Source organism: Myotis myotis, unplaced genomic scaffold (assembly GCF_014108235.1).
Source record: "Myotis myotis isolate mMyoMyo1 unplaced genomic scaffold, mMyoMyo1.p scaffold_m19_p_1, whole genome shotgun sequence".
Lineage (NCBI taxonomy): Eukaryota > Metazoa > Chordata > Mammalia > Chiroptera > Vespertilionidae > Myotis > Myotis myotis.
The window spans coordinates 58,504,710-58,515,973 of record NW_023416313.1 but is presented as its reverse complement, the minus strand read 5'-3'; the positions used below and the strand labels follow the sequence as shown (position 1 = coordinate 58,515,973).

Here is an 11,264-nt window from a genome sequence, read left to right as displayed (position 1 = left end):
TTGCCTCCCCCTCCCCCCCTCCCCCCGCGCCTCCGTCCATTGGTTGCTCTCTGATCTCCCTCCTCCCCTACCATTTGTCTCTGGATCTATTCTTGTTCATCAAATTATGTTGATCATTATATCCCACATATGAGTGAGATCATGTGATATTTATCTTTCTCCGACTGGCTTATTTCGCTTAGCATAATGCTCTCCAGTTCCATCCGTGCTGTTGCAAATAGTAAAAGTTCCTTCCTTTTTATAGTGGCATAGTATTCCATTGTGTAGCAGTACCACAGTTTTCTAATCCACCCATCTGCTGATGGGCACTTAGGCTGTTTCCAAATCTTAGCTATGGTGAATTGTGCTGCTATGAACATAGGGGTGCATATATCCTTTCTGATTGGTGTTTCTGGTTTCTTGGGATATATTCCTAGAAGTGGGATCACTGGGTCAAAAGGGAGTTCCATTTTTAACTTTTTGAGGAAACTCCATACTGTTTTCCATAGTGGCTGCACCAGTCTGCATTCCCACCAGCAGTGCACGAGGGTTCCTTTTTCTCCACATCCTCTCCAGCACTTGTCGTTTTTTGATTTGTTGATGATAGCCATTCTGACAGGTCTGAGATGGTACCTCATTGTCGTTTTGATTTGCATCTCTTGGATGATTAGTGACTTTGAGCATGTTTTCATATGTCTCTCCGCCTTCTATATGTCCACTTTCAAAAAGTGACTATTTAGGTCAGTGCCCATTTTTTGATTGGATTGTTTATGTTCATTTTGTTAGGTTGTATGAGTTCCCTGTAAATTTTGGAGATTAAACCTTTATCTGAGATAACATTGGCAAATATGTTCTCCCATGCAGTGGGCTTTCTTATTGTTTTGTTGATGGTTTCTTTTGCTGTGCAGAGCTTTTTATTTTGATGTAGTGCCATTTGTTTAATTTTTTTCTTAGTTTCCATTGCCCCAGCAGCTGTATCAGTATAGATATTGCTATGACTTATGTCTGATATTTTGCTGCCTATGGAGTCTTCTAACATTTTTATGGTTTCCTGTCTTACATTTAAGTCCTTTAACCATTTTGAGGTTTTTTTGTGTGTGTATGGTGTAAGTTGGTGATCTAGTTTTATTTTATTTTTTATTTTTTGCATATATCTGACCAATTTTCCCAGCACTATTGAAGAGACTGTCTTGACTCCATTGTATGCTCTTCCTCCTTTGTCAAATATTAATTGAGTATAATGGCTTGGGTCAATTTCTGGGTTCTCTGTTCTGTTCCATTGCTCTATAAGTCTGTTCTTGTGCCAGTACCAGGCAGTTTTGAGAACTGTGGCTTTGTAACATAGCTTGATATCTGGTATTGAGATTCCTCCAACTTTGTTCTTCTTTCTCAGGCTTGCTGTGGCTATTCGGGGTCTTTTTTTATTTCAGTTGAATGTTTGGGGAGTTTGTTCTAAGTCTGTGAAATATGCTGTTGGTATATTTTAATGGGGATTGCATTGAATCTGTAAATTGGTTTGGGTTTTAATAAATAAAAGTATTTTTTAATTAGAACTAATCCACAGTTTAAAATCCATGCTTGGGATCTAGTAAACTGCTCCCAGAAGGAAAACCAGAGATATGTTTTCCCCTAAACATTGCTTCAGAGCCAAAAATAATGATGCTGATGAGCAACAGCACATTTTTATCAAGAATAGAAGCTTTCTGCTCCAAAATAAAAATTGGTTACAGCCTTATCTAAAATGAAAAACTTCCAAATTTTGAAAGCATGCTAGTGCTTTTGGGGGTGGGGGGTGCGTGGCAGGAGCTCACTACCAATCTTGGAGCATGCTTTGTTCATATTGGTCCCTTTAGTCATCTGAGCTAGCGGGAAAAATAAGAACACTGGCAAGGTCAAATCTTCCATAACTTTCCCATGGCCCTATGGCCCAATCCAAAAATGCTGGTGGGAGCATTAAGGCTGGAAACCAAATTATGTGTCCAAAAAATCAAGTTCACACACCAAAATAAGCTTTACTAAGACATATGACTGGATCATCGCTCTTCTTCCCACACAATTATATGGATCAAAATAATGTCCCTTCTGAGAAAAAGAAGAAAATAGAAGATAGAGGGGGAAATGCAAAAGTAGGTCTTATATATGTTACAAATATTTCTTTTGAGAGTCTCTTCATCTTAAATTGTCCTGGCAATCTAAATATGGATTTGTTTCAAGATAATAAGGAAATTGTCATATTTATTTATTGAACAAATACTTACATGGCTTTCACCATATGCCAGGCACTGTTGTAAGCATTTTATAAATATTCTATGAAGAAATCATCTCAACAATTCTTTCAGGTATTTTCATTTACCTCATTTTTAGAAGAAACTGGGGCACAGAGAGGTTAAGTAACTTGCCCAATAGCACATAAGTAAGTAGCAAAGCTGGAATTTGAACCCAGGCGGGCTGGCGACAGAGTCTCTGCCCTTTATTGCTATGCTATGACATGTCATTGATTTTTTCCACCCAGCCATTCAGTTTGGTGTGTTTTTGTTTTTCTTTCTAGATCCTTCCCACTGATTTCTATTTGTTCTGCTGAAACTTGGAAAGCATTCATCCTCTTTACTATTTATAAGAACTTGGATCTGACTCCTAATCTGTGATTTTCATTCCACCCTGAGCAGCTCATCACAGGCAAGGAAGATGCTGCAATAATTATGCCTGTGGGCACTACAGCATTGGCAAGGACATCATTGACTTCATCTTGGACCAAATTCACAAAGTGGCAGACCAGGACACAGGCCTCCAGTACTTCTTGGTTTTCCATAGCTTTGATGGAGGAACTGGTTCTGGATTCACCTCCCTGCTGAGGGCTCTCTGTTGATTACGGCAAGAAGTCCAAGCTAGAGTTCTCCACTTGCACAGCCCCTCCCAGGTCTCCACAGCCGTAGTTGAGCCCTACAACTCCATTCTCACCACCCACGCCACTCTGGAGCACTCTGGTTGTGCCTTCATGGTTGACAACAAGGCCATCTACAACATTTGTTGTAGAAAACTTGATATTGAGTGCCCAACCTACACTAACCTTAACCGCCTTATTATCCAGACTGTGTCCTCCATCACTGCTTTCCTCAGGTTTGATGGAGCCCTGAGTGTTGATCTGACAGAATTCTAGACCAACCTGTCCCTGAATCCACTTCCCTCCTGCCACATATGTCATCTCTGCTGAGAAAGCACACCATGAACAGCTTACTGTAGTAGAGGCCACCAGTGTGTGCTTTGAGCCAGCCAACCAGATGGTGAAATGTACTTCACACCACAGTAGAGACATGGCTTGCCACCTGCTGTACCATGGAAACCTGGTTCCCAAAGATGTCAATGCTCCCATTGCCACCATCAAGACCAAGCGTACCACCCAGTTTGTGGACTGGTGCCCCACTGGCTTCAAAGTTGGCATTGATACCAGCCTCCCCCTGAGGTACCTGGTGGAGATCTGGACAAAATACTGTGAGCTGTGAGCATGCTGAGCAACACCACAGCTACTGCTGAGGCCTGGACCACAAGTTTAACCTAATGTATGCCATGTGCCTTTGTCCGCTGGTACATGGGTGAGGGCATGGAGGAAGGAGAGTTGTCTGAGGCCCCTGAGGACATGGCTGCCCTTGAGAAGGATTATGAGAAGGTTGGTGTGGATTCTGTTGAAGGAGAGGGTGAGAAAGAAGAACACTAATTACCATTCTTTCAGCCCTGTAACATGTCATACTCAGAACTTCAGGTTCAACAGCTAACAGGTGTTAATGCTTTCTGGTTAAATTGTCTTCACTTTTACCTGTGATCATATCTGTCTTTTTCTTGTGTACCTATAAGATTTCCCCCTCAGGTCCCAAAATAAAGGCATTAAGAAAGAAAAACAAAAACAAACAAACAAAAATATGCCATGTACCCTTTTAAGCATCATTTCCTTTGAAAAAGAAATATAAATGGAAAGCAAAATGAAACAATGTATAATGAAGTTTTTCCTTTTCTTATTATTAGTTTCAGGTATACAGCATATTGGTTAGACAATCATATGCTTTACAACGTGTTCCTCCTGATATTTCCAATACCACCTGCCACCATTCAAAGTTATTACAATACTAGAGGCCTGGTGCATGAAATTTGTGCACTGCGGGGGGGGGGGGGTCGTCCCTCAGCCCAGCCTGTGCCCTCTCACAGTCCTCGAGTCCTCAGGATATGTCCATCAGTCAGACATCCTTAGTGCTGCCACGGAGGCGGAAGAGGCTCCTGTCACCACTGCTGCACTCACCAGCCATGAGCCCGGCTTCTGGCTGAGTGGTGCTCCCCCTGTGGGAGTGCACTGACCACCAGGGGGAAGCTCCTGTGTTGAGTGTCTGCCCTCTGGTGGTCAGTGCGTGTCATTAGCGACCAGTCATTCCACTGTTTGGTCTATTTGCATATTAGCCTTTTATTATATAGGTTTATTGACTATATTTCCTATGCTGTACTTTACATTCCAATGACTGTTTTCCAACTAACAATCTGTACTTCTCAAACCTTTCACCTTTTTCACCAATGCCTCCTCCCTCTGGCAACCATCAATCTGTTCTCTGTATCTATGAGTCTGTTTCTGTTTTGTTTGTTCTTTTATACTATTCTTGAGATTCCACATATAAGTGAAATCATATGGTATTTGTCTATCTCTGACTGACTATTTCACTTAGCATAATACCATCTAGGTATATTCATAATGTCACAAATGGTAAGATTTCATTCTTTTTTTATGGCCAAGTACTATTCCATTGTATATATGTGCCACAGATTTTAATCCACTTTTCTTTTGATGGGCACTTAGGCTGCTTCCATATCTTGGTTGTTGTGAATAATGCAGCAATGAACACAGGGGTGCATATATTCTTTTGAATTAGTGTTTCAGGTTTCTTTGAATATATACCCAGAAATGGAATTGCTGGGTCATAAGGCAGTTCTATTTTTGAGAAACTTCCATATTGTTCTCCATAGTATATAATAAATTAATTTTAGATACAATGCCTCATGTTTTTGCAAGATGGATTAACTTATAATTTAGAGGCCATTCTGAGTGCTTATTTATAACTTGGCTATTTTATAACAAACTAGAGGCACGATGCATGAAAGTTTGTGCAAGAGTAGGCCTTCCTTTCCCCGGCTGCTGGCACCGGCTTCCCTCCAGCACCCTGGACCCAGGCTTCCCTGTGGCTGCTGGCAAGCATCCAGGACCCAGGCTTCGCTCCAGCCCCAGCTTCATCCAGAAGGACATCTGGAAGGATGTCCGGTCTAATTAGCATATTACCCTTTTATTATTATAGATCAGCGGTTCTCAACCTGTGGGTTGTGACCCCTTTGGGGGTGGAATGACCCTTTCACAGGGGTCACCTAAGACCATCTGAAAACACATATATAATTACATATTGTTTTTGTGATTAATCACTATGCTTTAATTATGTTCAATTTGTAACAATGAAATTGGGGGTCACCACAACATGAGGAACTGTATTAAAGGGTCATGGCATTAGGAAGGCTGAGAACCACTATTATAGATTATTTAAATAATGACTCTCCATATTCATATCTTTCTTTTAAAAAAAATATTTATTTTTAGGACTATCTCACCTCTCCCCCCTTGTGGTTCCCAAGCAACTACCATGGTCTCATGGTGGGGAGAAGGATAGGATTGCATATTATTTTATTCTTTCCTCAGCTGTTACAAATAGATTTAAAAAAAAAAAAAAAAAATAGTAAATTTTGAAAAGCAAAAGCTCCATTCTTTTTTTTAAAACATATTTTATTGATTTCTGGAGAACCAAGATGGCGGCATAGGTTAACGCCGGAGTTTGCTGCTTTGAACAACTACTTCAAAAGTGAAACCAAAAAACGGAAGGGACATCACCCAGAACCACAGGAACGCTGGCTGAGTGGAAGTCCTACAACTAGGAGGAAAGAGAAACGCATACGGACACTCAGAGGAGGCGCAGTGCTGAAGTCAAATTCTGAGGTGCGGAGTGCGCTGAGCGGGCTGGCGGCGGAGGGCGCGGTTGGCGTTTTCAATCGGGAGGGAGTCGAAGACTCTGAGCTCCAGATCCGGGCGAGTCTTTAGGGACCCAGACTCAAACGGGAGAAGGGGGACTGTCTGGCTTCGGTCAGAGCGAGTGCAGCTTTCTCTCTGAGCTTTGCAGCGGGTGCTGGGACTCAGAGAGGCAGAGCCCCTGGGGACAGGACTGAGAGCCGCCATAACTGCTCTCGACGGCCCACCCTGTTGATCCTGTGCGACCCGCCCCGCCCAAGCCCTGCACACAGGCATTTGCCGGATAGCCTCAGGCAAACGCCAGATTAGCACCTCCCTAGAGGACAGAAGTTCTCTCACTGCTGACACAGCTGATTCTCATAGCCACTTGGCCTGGAGGTCAAACCCTCCCTGGAATTAGCTACAACAATCAAGATTTAACTATAAGACTGCGAACAAAGACCACTAGGGGGTGCACCAAGGAAGCATAACAAAATGCGGAGACAAAGAGACAGGACAAAATTGTCAATGGAAGATATAGAGTTCAGAACCACACTTTTAAGGTCTCTCAAGAACTGTTTAGAAGCCGCCGATAAACTTAATGAGATCTACAAGAAAACTAATGAGACCCTCGATGTTATATTGGGGAACCAACTAGAAATTAAGCATACACGGACTGAAATAACGAATATTATACAGACTCCCGACAGCAGACCAGAGGAGCGCAAGAATCAAGTCAATGATTTGAAATTCGAGGAAGCAAAAAACACCCAACCGGAAAAGCAAAATGAAAAAAGAATCCAAAAATGCGAGGATAGTGTAAGGAGCCTCTGGGACAGCTTCAAGCGTACCAACATCAGAATTATAGGGGTGCCAGAAGATGAGAGAGAGCAAGATATTGAAAACCTATTTGAAGAAATAATGACAGAAAACTTCCCCCACCTGGTGAAAGAAATGGACTTACAGGTCCAAGAAGCGCGGAGAACCCCAAACAAAAGGAATCCAAAGAGGACCACACCAAGACACATCATCATTAAAATGCCAAGAGCAAAAGACAAAGAGAGAATCTTAAAAACAGCAAGAGAAAGAAACTCAGTTACCTACAAGGGAATACCCATACGACTGTCAGCTGATTTCTCAACAGAAACTTTGCAGGCCAGAAGGGAGTGGCAAGAAATATTCAAAGTGATGAATACCAAGAACCTACAACCAAGATTACTTTATCCAGCAAAGCTATCATTCAGAATTGAAGGTCAGATAAAGAGCTTCACAGATAAGGAAAAGCTAAAGGAGTTCATCACCACCAAACCAGGATTATATGAAATGCTGAAAGGTATCCTTTAAGAAGAGGAAGAGGAAGAAAAAGGTAAAGATACAAATTATGAACAACAAAAATGCATCTATCAACAAGTGAATCTAAGAATCAAGTGAATAAATAATCTGATGAACAGAATGAACTGTTGATTATAATAGAATCAGGGACATAGAAAGGGAATGGACTGACTATTCCTGGGGGGGAAAGGGGTGTGGGAGATTCGGGAAGAGACTGGACAAAAATCGTGCACCTATGGATGAGGACAGTGGGTGGGGAGTGAGGGCGGAGGGTGGGGTGGGAACTGGGAGGAGGGGAGTTATGGGGGGGAAAAAAAGAGGAACAAATGTAATAATCTGAACAATAAAGATTTAATTAAAAAAAAAAATAAAACATATTTTATTGATTTCTTTACAGAGAGGAAGGGAGAGGGATAGAGAGTTAGAAATATCCATCAGCTGCCTCCTGCACACCCCCTACTGGGGATGTGCCCGCAACCAAGGTACATGCCCTTGACCAGAATCGAACCTGGAACCCTTGAGTCCGCAGGCCGACGCTCTATCCACTGAGCCAAACCGGTTAGGGTAAAAGCTCCATTCTTTTTGGAAGAACTTGTTCAGTTATGACTGTCAACTGATGGCATTAATTCACTACAACAGGACCCCCCAGTTTGGGTGCAGTGAAGAAGGAAACTTTATTCAGTACAAACAGCTCAATTGTAATACAGCCCGATTGTGAGAACAGCATAGCTATGGAGCAGCTCAATAGTGTTATAGCTCAGTTATGAAGCAGCATGGCTTTGAAGCTGCTTGGCTGCAAGATGGCCTTGGGATGCGAAGACCCTAAGCCCAGGGCCCTCTCTGGCTAAACAGCTCTGCTCTGCTCTGCCTGTCCTCCACTCTGGCCCAGGGAGATGTCTTTGATGCCTCAGCTTAGGTGTTTCAGCCCCAGCAGGGGAAACACAACCTTTTGTTCTTGGTAGAAAGGAGGACTTTCTCATGCAATTTAGGACTTCAAATCCTCATGCAAATGAGGACTTTAAATTCTTATAGTTTGGTCCAAAAGTTACTTCTTGATTGGGCAGGGTGGAGCCACTCTGATTGGTTGGTAAAAATGTTGATGGGGATATAGCTGCACAGGTCCAATGGGATGGGGAAAGTTTCAGTCCTATTGGTTGAAATAGGATTACAGGAACTCCTTTATAAGGGCTGGCTCAGCTGGCAGGAACACAGTTCAGGGCAGTTTGTGGAAGAAGTTTCTGTGTACAAATGGTTGCTAGGCTGTTTGTTTTGTTTTGTTGAGTTGAGCCTTGTTGGCTAACAAGGAGTCCTTCTTGATGAGTATCTTCTTTCTCAGGGTCCACATGATCTTTTTACATGAATTTACCACTTCTATTGGGAATTTATCAAAATACGAGTGGCCCGATGCATGGATTCATGCACATTGAAAGGAAATTAATTAGAAGAAATATTTTAAAAGCACTATTTGCCCTTTCTCTATAATAGAAGTGTCAGAGATGAAAGAAAATTAATAAAATGTTATATGAAAATAATATATACATTGATTAATAAATAAACAATAACAACATGATATAACAACAACAAAGACATGATATAAAAACAACAAAAACATGATATAAAAACAACATTGATACAAACAATGACTGATAAATTGATTAAACTTATTCTAATATCTCCCTGTACACCACATTAAAAGCAAAAGCACTTTCAGGGTGTTTGCCTAATTTCTTTTGTGAAGAAGTATTTACAACTTTAACTTTAATGTCATACACTCTTTGAACTCCAGAGAAAGCAACATATAACTGACCGTGTCCGAAAACAGGTTCAGGTAGGAATATTCCTATTCTGTCTAGGGTTTGTTCTTGTGATTTATTAATAGTCATTGCAAATGCTGGCATCAGGGGAAACTGTCTTTGAATTAATTTAAATGGGAGGCCAGTGTCAGACAGGGACAAATCAATTCTTGGAACCAGAACAACCTCTCCTTCCACAGATGCTGTTAATACTTCAGCTTCGATTATGCTAGGTCACAATCTTTTGGTAATAAATCTAGTACTATTACAAAGACTCCATTTACTATTAAAATTTCTCAGTAGCATGATTATTGCACCTACTTTCAATTTTACTTTATGACACAGCATTCCCGAAGGAGTAATACTATTAAGAAATTCAATGGGTCCTAGGGCACTTGAAACTAAAGAGAAAATGAACAAATGGGACTACATCAAAATAAAAAGCTTCTGTACAGCAAAAGAAACCATCAACAAAACAACAAGAAAACCCACTGTGTGGGAAAACATATTTGCCAATGTCATATCTGATAAGGGCCTAATCTCCAAAATTTATAGGGAACTCATACAACTTAACAAAAGGAAGATAAACAATCCAATCAAAAAATGGGCAAAGGACCTAAATAGACACCTTTCAAAAGAGGACATTCAGAAAGCCAAGAGACATATGAAAACATGCTCAAAGTCACTAATCATCCGAGAGATGCAAATCAAAACAACAATGAGGTACCATCTCACACCTGTCAGACTGGCTATCATCAACAAATCAGCAAACGACAAGTGCTGGAGAGGATGTGGAGAAAAAGGAACACTTGTGCACTGCTGGTGGGAATGCAGACTGGTGCAGCCACTATGGAAGACAGTATGGAGTTTCCTCAAAAAACTTCAAATGGAACTCCCATTTGACCCTGTGATCCCACTTCTAGGAATATATCCCAAGAAACCAGAAACACCAATCAGAAAGGATATATGCACCCCTATGTTCATAGCAGCACAATTCACCATAGCTAAGATCTGGAAACAGCCTAAGTGCCCATCAGTAGATGAATGGATTAGAAAACTGTGGTACATCTACACGATGGAATACTATGCTGCTCTAAAAAGGAAGGAACTCTTACCATTTGCAACGTCATGGATGGAATTGGAGAGCATTATGCTAAGTGAAATAAGCCAGTCAATGAAGGAAAAATACCACATGATCTCACTCATTCATGGATAATAGAGACCATTATAAACTTTTGAACAATAATAGAGACAGAGGCAGAGCTGCCTCAAACAGATTGTCAAACTGCAGCGGGAAGGCCGGGGAGGTTTGGGGGGCAGGAGGTAGGGGGGTAAGAGATCAACTAAAGGACTTGTATGCATGCATATAAGCATAACCAATGGACATAAGACACTGGGGGATAGGGGAGGCTAGGGGACTGTCTAGGGCGGGAGGATAAAATGGACACATATGTAATACCCTTTGTAATACTTTAAGCAATAAAAAATAAAAATTAAAAAAATAAATAAATTAAAAATATATATATATTTTCTTAAAAAAAAAAAAAAAAGAAATTCAATGGGAAAATTTTCCTTTTCATCATCATCTGTTGAATTGATGGAATCATCACTCAAATAGGTGTGAAAATCTCCATTGAGTATATCCAAAATTCACCAAATTCATGATCAACAATAACAGATGGAAACACAAGTGTAAGATTGGCACCAGCAAGAGCTTTATATGTGTCATGCATGTGCGAGTCAATGTTTATTTTTAAATTGCCAATGCGCATTATGTGTGCTGGCCAGTCGAACGGTCATATGGACATACGGTCAGTCACTTAGCCTTTTATATATATATATAGATACTTAAGAAAATATAAAAGAAAATATAAAAGAAACCTGTTATAAAATGAGATGTTTTATTATTCTGCCAAATTAACCATAAGGCACCTATTCAGTAATTCACTCCTTAATTCTCAAATTTTCCTCAGCCCAAAGTCCTTTGCCTTTTTTCCCCCACCCCCACCAAGGCCCCACTAAAATTTTTAAAAAGTATTCAACAAAATATATTTTAAGTAGTAACAATTTCCTCCATTTTATAAGTGCTGGACAGAAGGGTGTGAGGGCTGACTATGTGGTTTCCCCCCTCAAAGCCC

General features: G+C 40.9%; 1 pseudogene; it reads left to right on the top strand.

Annotated features, from left to right (window-relative positions):
• The first annotated feature begins 2,630 nt into the window (after positions 1 to 2,630).
• On the top strand, positions 2,631 to 7,357 carry LOC118650078 (annotated as a pseudogene).
• The last annotated feature ends 3,907 nt before the right edge of the window (positions 7,358 to 11,264 follow it).